General features: G+C 46.3%; 1 long non-coding RNA gene across 2 annotated transcripts in view; it reads right to left on the bottom strand.

The window, feature by feature from the left end:
• LOC112933159 (uncharacterized) overlaps positions 1–13,218 on the bottom strand; it is a 46,547-nt gene extending 33,329 nt beyond the window's left edge. Inside the window, exon 1 of one of the 2 annotated variants that reach the window (XR_011999745.1) lies at positions 12,908–13,218. This is a non-coding gene — a long non-coding RNA (uncharacterized lncRNA). The remainder of the gene's footprint in view (positions 1–12,907) is intronic. The other variant, XR_003237606.2, reaches the window with a different exon arrangement.
• Between the last annotated feature and the right edge of the window lie 542 nt (positions 13,219–13,760).

Genomic DNA, 13,760 nt, shown 5'->3' with positions numbered 1-13,760 from the left:
TGCCAGTATAATCATATAAATGGAATATTACTACTTTTCCAAATGGCATTATAAATGAGCATTTATTGACAACAAATACATCATGACATATCTTTCAAAAGTTGTGACAAAACCCAACACCCTTCGAGATAAAAACTGTCCGTATACTAGGAATAGAGGGGAACTTCCTCAGCCTGATAAAGAATACCTACAAAAGCCCGCAGCTTACATCATAGTTAATGGTGACAACTCTAAACCTTCCCTCTGAGATCGGGTACAAGGCAAGGATGTCCCCTCTCCCCACTCCTTATCATCATTGAACAGAAAAGCCTTGCTAATGCAATCAGACAAGAAAAGGAAATGGAAAGTATACAGACTGGGAAGGAAGAAATAAAAAGCAGTCGTAAGGTGGTGACGCAGCGCTAGGCAGAGAGGGAGACTCTTGGTGATATCTGTAGCTGCCCCCTGGACAGGCAAGGGTGTTCAGGATGAATCTGGTGCAATAGTGAGAAGCCTGACAGACCAGCACCCAGAGAAGTGGCTCATATCAAGGACTGTAGCCAACGAAATGCATTCACAGCCAAGGTGGCACTGGCATTTCCCCCGGAGCTACTGATGACGCACTTTGTGTATAAATTAGTGCGAGCAAGTTCACCCCTGGTTGTCCTCTGGCTGGCATGCCAGGAAGCTCCTGCTTTCACAGAGCCCTTCTGGTTAGAGAGGCCAATAAACTTTATTGCTGGCTTTTTAAAGTCAAGGTCCAGTAAAGATACTGGAGGTAAAAAGTACTAGCCAAGTATGGTGAATATATGAATATGAGCATTTTCTAGTTATGACCACTTTGTCTCCCTATTCCCCCAGACTTCCACTCCTATAGTGAAACCACACATTGTGGATTAACAGCACAGGCTGCTGGGGTTCAAATCCAAACCCAGTGTCACCTTGTGGGACCTCGAGTTAGCTATGTGGCTTTCCTGGCCTCAGTGTCCCTAACTGTAAAATAATATTTCAGAGACTTGTGTTGAGATTTAAATTACATTAAATATAAAGGATTTAGAATGCAGCTTGGTCTGGAGAAAGCACCCAGGAATTTTTTTTTTTTAATTTATTCATGAGAGACAGAGAGAGAGAGGCAGAGACACAAGCAGAGAGAGAAACAGGCTCCCTCTGGAGAGCCCAATGCGGGACTCGATCCCAGGACACTGGGATCACAACCTGAGCCAAAGGCAGATGCTGAGCCACCACCAGGTGCCCTGCATCCAATAAATATTACACATTGTTTTTATTATTACCAATATAGTCCAATAGTATTACAATAGAACAATAACTTCAAGAAGAGTCTGCAAGTCAATTAGAGTATCTTTGTAGGCAAACAGAAAATGTGAGATTCCTAATAGTAAAACCATATGAAGTGAAGGGAGGTGGAACATCTGCAGAGAGGAGAGATTCAGGAATTGGTGTCACCTCCCATGATGAAGGAACTAGTGTCACCCTTTGAAGCAGGTATTTGGTGGTGTGCCATTAAGTATTCAATTCAGAACATGAATAAGGTGATGCTTCAGATCAATAGGGAGAGAAAAAAAATACTCAATTTTGTTAACATTTTGGGGGGAAAAGTTAAGTTAGCCTTGCCACAGTGTCACATTCCGAAATGAATTCCTAACAGATTGAGTTACATGTGAAACATGAATAAAGATCTAGAAGAAGAAATAGGTATGGAGACCATTTTAAGCAATGTGAAGGGTTTTGGATTCCTCCTCCACTCAGTGAACCATTGGAGCCAGGGACTGAAGATTAGGGACAGCTGTCTGGCCCTTTGGCTGCTCTCAGACCCCGAGTGACTGGCATCTTGTTGAGCTGAGTGTGACTCCTACATTAAAAAAATTTTTTTTTCAATTGAGGGACAGTTGACACACTGTACAACATAGTGTACAACATAGTGATTTTAGGTGTACAACATAGTGATTCAACAACTCCACACATTGTGCTATGCACACAAGTGTGGCTGCCATCTGTCACCACACAATGCTACTACAGCACCATTGACTTTATCCCCTATGCTATGCCTTTCATGCCCATCACTTATTCATTCCACAACAGGAAGCCTGTATCTCCCTCTTCCCCTATTTTACCCATCCCCCCATGATCCCTACATTTAAAGACAGATATATTCTCACAGTGTGGCCTCAATGCTGGCCAACCACTTCCTCCAGAACTCAACCAAAGAAACCGAAACCCTGATCCCCTCCTGTAATAGAAGAAGTCCTGACTGTTGTCCTAAATAAGAAACAATATGTCTAGTGGTTATAGGGCCCATTCTACATGTGCCTTCGCCTCTGGTTTAAAAAGCCTAAAAGACATAATTCCCTGATCATGCCCTTTCCCCTGACCCCCTCCACCATTTCTCCCTCCTAGCCCTGCCCATGCTCCTTACCCTGCTCTACCATTTTTTTTTCATTATCATTCACCACTTTCTAACACATAATTCACTTACTAGGTTTATTGTTTATTACCCATCCCCCTGCCCCCACAACTATAAGCTCCAGGAGAACTGGGAATTTTATGTTTTCTTCATTGATGGATCAATGAATGGAATGGAATGGAATGGAATGGAATGGAATGGAATGGAACCTGGCACCTCATTGGCACTTTATACATATTTGTTAACTTAATACATCACTGGACAGGGAATGGCTTTCTAAGCTTGATATCAAAGAAAGTAAATGCAAAGAAGCATACTGATAGGTTTTTCCATGTCTTCCAAATTTTTCTGAGCCATAATCAATGAAACAGAAACTGAAGTATCTAACAATAGGTGGTCTATAAAACAAATTCTTACATGTCTATACAGTAGAGGACCTCCAGCCACTCCAAATGGTGTTGTAGATCAAAATGTACTATCATGATGAAGAAAGACCATGATATATATATCAGGAAGTAAAGAGAACCGGTTCTAACATGTTGACCCAAATCTTGCTTAAAGATGTATAGAAAAACTGTAAGATGTTTTCCCCCAAGGGTCAGTAGCTCAATCATTAAAACAATAATTATTAGTACCATATTGATTATTATTAATTTTGCCCTTAGGAGTTCCTGAGATAGTACAGAGGCCCTGTCTGCCCAATAACTCAGACATTTCTTCAAGTTCTCACTATTTTTCATCATTACTGCTTTTTTGCTTTCCGTTATTATTATTTAAAATTTGTTGCCTAGGGATCCCTGGGTGGCTCAGTGGTTGAGTGTCTGCCTTAGGCTCTGGGCATGATCCCAGGGTTCTGGGATCAAGTTCCGCATTGGGCTCCTTATAGGGAGTCTGCTTCTCCCTCTGCCTATGTCTCTGCCTCTCTCTCTGGGTCTGTCATGAATAAATAAATGAAATCTTTTAAAAAAAAAAAGTGTTTCCTATACTAGATGATCAGTTCCTGGAAAGCAAGGACAAATGATTAGGTTCGAGGTCTTAAACCTGAGGACTTTTACAGACTGTTCTCACTTAGCCCCCTGGGGTAACCAGGACATCCAAGGAGGAACTAATGTCTGAAGGATACCAAAGAGTATCCTCCCAGGACAGGGCAGCTCAGTGGAGCAGGGGCTGTGTGTGTGTGTGTGTGTGTGTCGGCGGGGGGGGGGGGGGCTTCCCCTCCCCCCCCCACTTCCTTGCACACCCTCCTGATCACCTAACATCCGGGAACCAGGACTAGTAGGCTGTGATGGTCCAAGGCTACTAGGGGAGGAGTCAAGGAGGAAGAAATTCTGATCCTTCCTATCAGTCTTTCAGAGATGGGATGGGTGGGCCACTGGCACTTTCATGTGCCCCACTGAGCCTCCATCAAGACTGTGGGAGCTGCATTAAGAAACATAGGAAATGTCCAAAGAGGCCTATTTCCCATCTTCCCTTCCTCTACCCTTGGCCACGGCTATACCCAGCACGTCCTGCCCCTCCCAGGCAGTCAGCCCAGAGTCTTCCCAAGTTCTTCGGCCTTTGGTTACGTTTGTTTCCAGATCAGCACAGTCATTGCCCCATTTTACCCAGAGGCTTGGGAGAGGTAGCCTTGAAGGCCATGGAAAAGATGTAGACTCTGTAGTCTGGTTTGACCAGATTCACTTCTAGCGACTTAACTTCCCTGAGGCTCAGGGTCCAGATGGACAAAATGGTGGGAAGTGTCAACCTTCCCAACGAGGAACTGGAGGCTCAGATCTACCTCCCACTAGTGTTTCTCAGAACACTGTGGGCGGTTAGGGCAGGCTATGTCCTTGTTGCAAAGGACTAGCCTGTGTGCTATGGGATATTGACCATCCCTGGCCCCAGTTCCTTAGAGTGCCCAGTCACTGGGACAACCCAGATGCCCCAGGCATTTCAAAGTGTCACCTAAGCCAGCATTCCAGTAAGAGGACACTGTACTCCTTGAAGGCAAAGACCAAAGCCAGGTGGCCGATAGGGGTTCAGTATGATTCTGCTACTTTCATGGACTTTTCTTTTTAATTTAAGAAAAAATTAGGATTCCTGGGTGGCTCAGTGGTTGAGCATCTGCCTTTAGCTCAGCATGTGATCTCAGGGTCCTAGAATCAAGTCCCACCTTTGGCTCCCTACTGGGAGCCTGCTTCTCCCTCTGCTTATGTCTCTGCCTCTCTCTGTGTGTCTCTCATGAATAGATAGATGAAATCTTTAAAATTAAAAAAAAATCACCTCTGGGGGCAGCTATGTGATTAGGGTAGCACTCATAGTATGGTACCCATGGGCCTCGCCCAGGTGGCTGCCAGGCTGAGGGCCAAAGAGACAGGCCCAGGCATGGCAGCAGCCTGGGATAGATCACACTCTGCCACCACCTTATAAGTTCTGGAGCTTAGCTCAGAAGGAGTTGGCCAACAGAGCCCTGTGGCAGGCTGAGGTGTCAAGAAGGGGGTGTCACAACTCAGGGTAATACCACAGAAGCTTCAGGGCAGAGGGACAGGACACTTGCATTCAAACAATCCTGTCACCAGGCCCAAATATCCTGTCCTCCCCTGTTGCTTGGCCCACATACCCTGGGCTCCTTGGCTCTGCCCAGAGATGAACGATGGTCACGTCTACCCTGTGACCTCCGTAGGGACATGCCAGCTTCTAGGAATACACTTAGCACAGGCCCCTGGGGCGGGGGGGGGGGGCTCACCTCACACCCCTGAGCCTGTTTCCTCAGCTATGAATAGCAATCACCTCCATCAGGCTGAAATCGCTTAGTATCCAGAGGTGCTGCATCTCTGTGTTCACTCTCCGCTCCTGTTACCAAGCCAGCAGGTGCATAAAAAAATCCTGACTCGCAGTCCTGGCTGCACTATTTTCTAGCCACGGGACTCTGGGTGGGTTGTTTCACCTTTTTGAACATGCATTTAATTACCAAATAAACAGAATAACTACTGCTGACCTTCCGATCTCCCAGGAGCTGTTGTGACAATCAAATGAGCTAATGGCTGGAAATATTTTTGCAAACTCCCAAGCCAGCACACCCTCCCCTCTATGTGCACCGCACCCCTCTGGCCCAGAAGCCTAAGATGATGGTCCAGGAGGTGAGCAATGCCTTCCAGTCCATTCCTAGTCCCTCTGGGGAGACAGCTCACTGGCTTCCAGGGACTCTCAGGGAGTTTGCAATTGCACATGTATTCAATAATCTAATTTCTTTCAACAAGATGCTTTTTTTTCCTCAGTCATGCACAAATTCGGATTTTTTTTTTTCTTTCACTTCGTCATTTTGGGCATTTTTCTCCCTTTTATTGTATATGTTTTCTGTTCCTGTGGGTAGGAGACCCCTTGGCACAGCAAGAATTTGTCTTGGGTACTTCATCTCCCCCGCTCCCCACACCGCCATCCTCACTTCTTGCCCAGCAAGGATTCTAGGCAGGGCACAAGTGCTGTACAAATGGGTTGCTTTGGTCCACAGTAGAGGCCCCTGGCAAGCAGAGCTGGAGACCTTGGGCCTGATAGGAACAAATGTCATTGGTAAGGGAGGGTCCATACCTCTACCACCAGGAAAGAAGATTTTCTTTTTCCAATTCACTTAATTAGGAACAAATCCCTAAGCCAATCGGGTAACAAAATAGCCCTGCTGAACTGGTAGCCCAAAGGTCCTGCCAATCTTTGAGTTCCTTCTTGCCCAGGGGCTATGGGTGGGGACTCCCCAGATAAAAGCCACTCCCTCCAAGGGGGATTTAAAACCAGAAGTATTTTTGCCTCCTGTCCTCTGAGAGAAAGGCTGTGCCCAAAACCAGGACAGCGTTTTTTAATAAATGCTTTTTTAAAAAAGATTCTATTTATTTATAAGAGAGTAAGAGAAAGAGAGCACACATGTGCACATGCACACAGAGCCGAGGATGAGGAGCCAAAGGAGAGACAAGCAGACTATGCGCTGAACCCCACATGGGGCTCTATCTCAGGACCCTGAGATCATTATCTGAGCCAAAACCAAGAATCAGACTTAATGTACTGAGCCACTCAGGCTCCCCCCAAATCAGTACAGCTTTAACTGCTATGGTTTCACCCTTCTGTACCTGTCCTGACCACTCACTACTCCCCAGGAGCTGAACCCCAAAGGCCATCCCAAGATCTCTTCTTCTAGGAAGTCTGTCTCACCCACACCCTGCTTGACCCTCAGGTGCTGGTGGGCACTTTGTCCTCTGAAATCCTACGATCCCATGCTCTGTTGTTTACAGACTTTCTATGCTTCCAAATATTTACCTGGGCTCTTTCTCATCTGCGCTGCCCTCCTAGACCCGTGAGTTCCTACAAGATAGATAGTTCTGCTCTTTGCTGTAGACCAAACAATGCAAGTCAAGAGCTGTCCCCAGAGTGAATGATCAAAGAGTCAGGTTTTATCTCCCTTCTCTTCTACTTCGCCACCACCTTCCGGCTGTGTCAGGGTATGAGGTTCCTCTAAGACAAGGTTCACATCTCCCCTCCACTACTTCACTGCAGACAATGCATCTCCAGCACCTAGCACAGTGCTTGGCACAGAGTAGGTATCCAAACATTTCAGTGTTTGTGGGACTGATGTGCAGCAGGATTGGACACATATTCATACTACACTCATATTTGTGAAGAAAATGTCACTTCTTTCTCTATAACTGATGTGCATTTCTTAGGAACTGTCTAAGGAGGCAGGCCAGCTCCAACTTACCAGGGAAAGATAGTCCATCCTACAGACTTAAACACTGGACACATGGCCACTATACCTTGATGTTCTCAGGCTCCATCTACTTGCTCATTCTTATCCCAAACAAGGGACCCTGCATTCTTAACAAAATCCATTGGGACTAGAAGGGGTAAAATATTCAGACTTGTTCCTTCCTCTGCAGTCTGCCCTCTGCCCCACAGCAGTGATCCTGGAGTCTCTGCCAGAGGAACTGAGAAAAACTTGCTCTCTGCAATGTCTTCTTTTAAGCTTATTGTCTTGCTATAGGTTCAAGTAAAAATCTAACTAGACAATGTTGCACAGTGACTGTTGTTCTAGCAGATATCCACTCTCCCAAGACAGGGACATCCTAAATGGGTGATATACCTTATCACAACAAGACGTACAGTTGTGGAAATACATATGGAAAAATTCGATATATTAAAAAAATTGTGTATTTTTTATATATATCTATATATAAAAGCAGTCCTCATTATTCACAGGTCCTATATTTTCAAATTTGCCTACTAGCTAACATTTCTTTAGAAGCCCCAAATCAATATTCGCTATGAGTTATTCACAGACACGTCAAAAGAGGCAAAAGAGACACATCAAAAGCACCTCAATGCCCACACTCCCAGGTGAAGTTAAACAAGGCTATGTTCTGCTTTGTGCTCTCAACTCTTACAATGTAAACAAGTGTCCTTTTTATGTTCTGTTTAGTGACATGCTTTTTGACATGCTTTTTGAATTTTTGTGTTTTTGGGGTGATTGCACTATATAAAGTGGTCCCTAAGGATGGTGTTCAAGTGCTGTCTAGCACTCCTAAGTGTAAGAAGGCTGGATGTGCCTTACGGAGAAACTATGTGTGTTAGATAAGCACCATAATGGTGCTTGATGACCCATAATTGGTGCTACTGGCTGTGAGTTCAATGTTAGTGAATCAACAATATATATTCAATAAAGTGTCTTACATATATACATACATACATATTGATCTCTTTACAAAAATGTGATTGGAGGCTTATTGGAACTTAATTTTGAATATCCCATAGGAGCAATTGCTCTGTATTCATTAATTCAGTATTTATAGTGACTTTATAGAACATAGCTACCATGAATAATGAGAATTTTTTTAAACACCCAAAATATATATTCTACATTTAGGAGGCATTTGTCATGATTTTGGCCACCTAGCATTTGAATCCCCTTCTATAATTTGAGGAATTCCTCCCTATAGTTCTGAGCAAAGCAAGGAGCCTACCCTCCACTTCAGAACCAGGGTATGACATGCGACCTAGGCTCTGCCAACTGGGTTCACTGACCCAGACTCTGAATCAGAGCTAGTGCCACAAGGAAGGGAGAAGATTGAGAAATAATCCAAAGCATTCCCATTGGTGGAGATGGCAGCAGTTCCAGGGGCATTGTGGAGGGGCCAGTGCTAGTAGGGTTGGCAATGCAAGCTATTGCAAGCCACTGTGCCCATAGCATCCTGCACCTGGCTCTGAGAATGCCACAGGGCACTGTTAGTGGCTGCAGAGCCTGGAGCCTAGTTTCCCAATTCTGGGTCATCTGGAGATGACCCAATATCCTTTTAATAAAGTCCCTTTCTGTTTAAATTAGCCATAGTTTCTATTGTTTGCAACCAAGAATCGTGTGTGTTTGTGTATGTACATGCCCATATATATTGAGCTATTGTGTGTTTGCTTGTTTACAAGTGAATGAGTGAATGGGAATCAAGGAGTGTTGGTGAGGGAGGCTTCATGGAAGAAGAGATCACTAGGCAGATCTTGAGGGCTTGCCAGGGGAACAAAGAAGGGAAAAGTGTTCCAAGCAGTGTGGACTGCACGTGTGAAGGTATGAGGGGGAAATGAACAGCACGGCACATTTGGGACACCCTAAGGCTTTCAGAGAGGCTGGAGCATCGGGTCTGTGGAAGGTGACATTGGAAGTGGAGCAGTGAGGAGGGCCAGCTATAGGTGCTGGAGGAGAGGCAGGAATGAGGCTCTGGTCCTCTCTCTGTGGTCCCCTCAGACCCTGGAGGCATACTCTCATCCACACCCAGCACAACATGTTTTCACCTCTCAGGCCAACCAGACACACACACACACATATGCCCACAAGGAATCAACCGAACAGATGCATTCTTGAGGGCGGAGAAAGCCAAATGGCTTCCCAGCAGTCCAGGGAAAAGATACTGTTTATAAGAGTTCTCAAAGCACCATGTGAAGACATCCAGGTTCTTCTAGGGACACTGAATGAGAATGTGACTGGCTTGAAGGTGGGCTTGGTCAGCTCAGGCGGCCATGGCAACATATCACAGACTGGATGGCTGAAGCAACAGAAATGTATTTCCTCATGGTCTGGAGGCTCAAGACCAAGGTGCCAGCATGGTGGGGTTCTGGTGAGGGCTCTCTTGCTGGCCTATAGACGGTGGCCTTCTCACTGTGGCCTCACGTGGTAGGGAGAGAACTAGATCTCAATCTCTCTCTCTCATGTTATAGGGTCATAGTCCTGACAGCTCAGGGTCCCAACCTTCTGACCTGACAACCTTAATTGCCTCCTAAGGACCCCATCTCCAGATACAATCACACTGGGAGGTTAGTGCTTCAAAATATAAGAGAGCCACTGCCCTTCAGGGAGCTTCCTTCAGGAGAACAGAGCTTGTGCTGGCTGCCCAGAGACCAGGCCCTCCTTCCAGAAACTGGCTGTGTGGCTTTGGGTGAGTCCTGTGCCCTCTCTGGCATTATCTAGAAAACGAGCAGCTCGGATTAAGCCTCAAAATTCTTTCTCTTGCTAAGATTCTGTGAGAGTCACAAGGCTCTTTGCTTTGGGTTTGGGGTGGGAAGACTTTCCCAGTCGACCGACTGAGTTCCCCCAGGAAAGGTCAGGTCAGGAAGAGTTTGGCTGTTTTCTTTCCAGCTCTTGTAATGAATGTGTTTGGCGCAGGGACTGTCTGTTGCCATGGTGAGAGCTTCCTGAGGTGCTGAGCCCCGGAGACCAGCCTCTGAGACAGCAGCAGCGGCTTGGGGGTGGGGGGCTGTTAGGAGCAGGGGTAGGGAGGGGTGTCAACAGATTCCAACTCAGGAAGAGGCCCAGAATCAACAGATTTTCTAGCAGCCCTGGCTAAAAGTAGAACTTTGGGATTTTGCAGTTCATCCAACCTCACCAACTCTATTGCTTTCTATTCATGACTCTAGTTCTCTGTTACCTGACCACAAGTACGGATCATTTCTTTTCTGCAAAAGCTGGCTCTCTTAGGCTGGAAGGTTATCAAAAATCAATCTGGGAGGAGAGATGAGTGGTGAGCAGTGTGGAGTAGAACCTCACGATGCAGGGGCACCTGGGTGGCTCAGTGGTTGAGCAATTGCCTTTGGCTCAGGGCATGATCCTGGGGTCCTGGGATCGAGTCTTGCATCAGGCTCTCAACAGGGAGCCTGCTTCTCCCCCTGCCTATGTCTCTGCCTCTCTGTGTGTGTCTCTCATGAATAAATAAATAAAATCTTAAAAAAAAAAAAAAAAGGAACCTCACAATGCAAAGTATTGTCTTGGACTAGCAGTGTTGTATCACCTGGGAGCTTGTTAGAATAGTCCTGGGCCCCATCTCAGAACCCACGAATTAGAATCTGCATGTTAGCAAAGCTCCACAGGGATTTATGTGCATGTTAAAATTCCAGAAGCCCTGCTATAGTGCTAAGAATACTAGCTTAGAAGCCAGCAGACGTGGCCCTGGGGTCAGCTTTGTACTCTGCTGTGTGACTTTGGGCAAGATACCCTTGGCTCTCTGAGACCTAATTTCTGTAAATTGGAGAGGTGAAAAGAATTTTTTTTCTAAGGTGCTATTACCTTCTGCTGAGAAGCTTTGCTTGGGACAGATTAGTGTTTCCTGGAGGTCTCATCTGGCTTTGAAAACCAACCATCCCAAATCATTCCCCCAAGTCAACATGCAGGAATCTGGGGTATTCTGAGCCGCTAAGGAAGACAAAGACAACCAATGGTCTTTTGGAAACTGAGAAAGGATAAAAGTCCATAGGACCTTTGGTGTGATGAAACTGGAAAGTCTACACAACCAGTCAAAAGGAAACAGGCACTGATTTGGTGAGGTATGGGGGTGAGGAGGGGAGGCTGTTCCCTAAATACCAGACTCAATTCATGTCTTGCATCCCAGGACAGGTAGTTTAGCACAGTGCTTCCTAAACTGGAACATGTATCAGAATCACCTGGAAGCCCAATTAAAAGCATTGATTGCCGGACCCCACCTTGAGTTTCTGACTCAGGTGGAGCCAAGAATGTGAATGTCTAACCCAGGTGATACAGATGCTGCTGGTCCAGGGACCAAACTTTGAGGACTGTTGGCTTAGGACTTTTGAATCCACTATCTCTGTGTAGGAGGGATTATTATCCTTATGCTCATTTTACGGATGAGGACCCTATGAATCTATAGTTGATTGGCAGGAAGACAGACTGTAGAGAAAGGTGAGGTAATTCTAGTACCAGTTTCAGTGTGTCGGGGGAGGGTAGGATGGTGAGGGGGGAGTGCTTCCCCACACCATCAAGCAATTCTCCAACACCAGCTACATATCCTACAATTCAACTCAGTTCTGACACTATCTACCTGGAGATAGAGTCAGATTCCACAGGTAACGTGCTCAGTCATAGAAGGCTGCCCACCTTACCTCTACACCGACTGCAGATTGGAGGTTCCAACAACTCCTTCCTTGAGTTTGATTAATTTGCTAGCGTGGCTCACAGGACTCAGAGAACTATTTACGAACTAGAAATTACCAGTTTATTATGCAAGGATGTAACTCAGGCACAGCCTTGTGGAATGGATGCATGAGGCAAGATCTGGGGAAGGTCTTGGGACTTCCATGCCCTCTTTGAGCCCATGCTATTCTCCCTCAAACCTCCGTGTACTCACCAACCCAGAAGCTCTCTGAACCCTGTCTTCTGTGGTTTTCATGGAGGTTTCATTGCACAGGCATGATTGATGAGATCATTGCCCATTGGAGATTGATTCAGCCTCCAGCCCCTTTCCCTTCCCCGGAGGTCAGGGGGATGGGACAGAAAGTTCCAACTCTCTAATCACATGATTGGTTCTCCTGGCAACCAGCCCCCATCCTTAGAGTAGGTCCAAAAGCCATCTCATTAACATAACAAAAGACACCTTCACCACTGTCATCACTTAGGAAATTCCAAGTGTTTTAGGAGCACTGTGCCAGAAATGAAGGCAAAGACCAAATACACGTTATAAATCACAATATGGCAGGAGGAAAAGGCAGAAACACAGCCAATGTTAGCATGCGAAGTTGGGTGGCTGTCCTTACTCAGAAGTCAATAAAGGAGCAGGGATCAGCCTAAGAATGGGCCAAGGACAGCTGTCCAGGCATGACAGCTGGAGTGCCCAGGGGCTCAGTCCCAGGAAGAAGGCAGATGCTGGGACACAGGGGTCTGACAGCCAGGCTGAGCATGCTGGGAGCTCTCCAGCCCCAAGGATGAGCCCTGGAAATCCCTCTCACTGGGCTGAGGATGCAGGTGGGAAGCACTGAGGAGCTTGGCAGCCCATGACTTCAAGTCTCTCCAAGTCAGGAGCAGTGGGTGGGGAGGGAACCAGAAATGATAAGACACAGTTGTGCTGAGCACAGACTGGGTTGGTGCTACTCCTAGGCTCAGTCACTGGGGAAAGCCACAAGTTAGCTCTGCTGCCCAGGAATAGGCTTCCCTTTGTTGTCTTCCCAGGGGTGGAAGCCTGTGAATCCTGCTAGCAGCTGACAACTGGGGTTACTCACCTGTCAAGGCCAGAAAACCTGCACTGTGCCAGGCTCATGGGGAAGTGAGGAGGGAGGTATTTCTGGAATCCAGATGGAGCTCCATACAGCAGGGCAGCTTTCTGAACCTCAGTCCTTTTTGTTCACCGGAAGTGGGCACACAAACCCTTTAGAGGTAAAGGTACCTTACAGACCACTTAGTTTACTCCTTAAAGATGTGGTCAGTACATTTGGGACTGCCTCTCTGTCTGCAACTCCTGTTCCTTAGCTTCTGCTGAAAAGGGCAGCCCAAGGCAGCCATGTTTGTATCAGGTGATTCATCCTTCTTTCCTGGCCATCTCTGTTTGGATGAGAACTAGTCACCTGACCCAAGAGGAACCAATCTATTGGCTGGCCAATGACCAATCAATTCAATCTCTTGAAAATTTGAATTTAGAGAGTCAGTCATTCATTTTTGGGTCCTGGAATTGGAAAGGGCTGGAGTGGTTATGTTAGGCCATTTTGAGCAAACAGGAGGTGAGGGAAAGGAGAAGGCAGGCAGGGAAGGAAGGAGGAAAGGGAAAAATCGAACACCTCCAATTGGATGTTTCACAGGAGCCATAAAACCATTATGCAAAGAACCAAACTTCCTCCAACAGTCTGTTTCTCTTCCCACCATCAATAGCTCAGTGAAAGGCACCACCACCCATCCAGTTAAGCAAACCAGAAATGTTGGAGTCACTGCTGTCACCTCCTTCTCATTCACAACATTCAATCAATCATTGCATCTTGTTTTTACTTCCTTAATATCTCTCAAGCCTTGCTTCTCTCCCTCACTCCTAGTACTCCCCTAGACATGACAGCATCATCACTTGCCTGGAGCTCTGCAATGGCC

Source organism: Vulpes vulpes, chromosome 2 (assembly GCF_048418805.1).
Source record: "Vulpes vulpes isolate BD-2025 chromosome 2, VulVul3, whole genome shotgun sequence".
NCBI classification, from domain to species: Eukaryota; Metazoa; Chordata; class Mammalia; order Carnivora; family Canidae; genus Vulpes; species Vulpes vulpes.
This window is presented reverse-complemented; position numbering and strand designations above follow the sequence as displayed.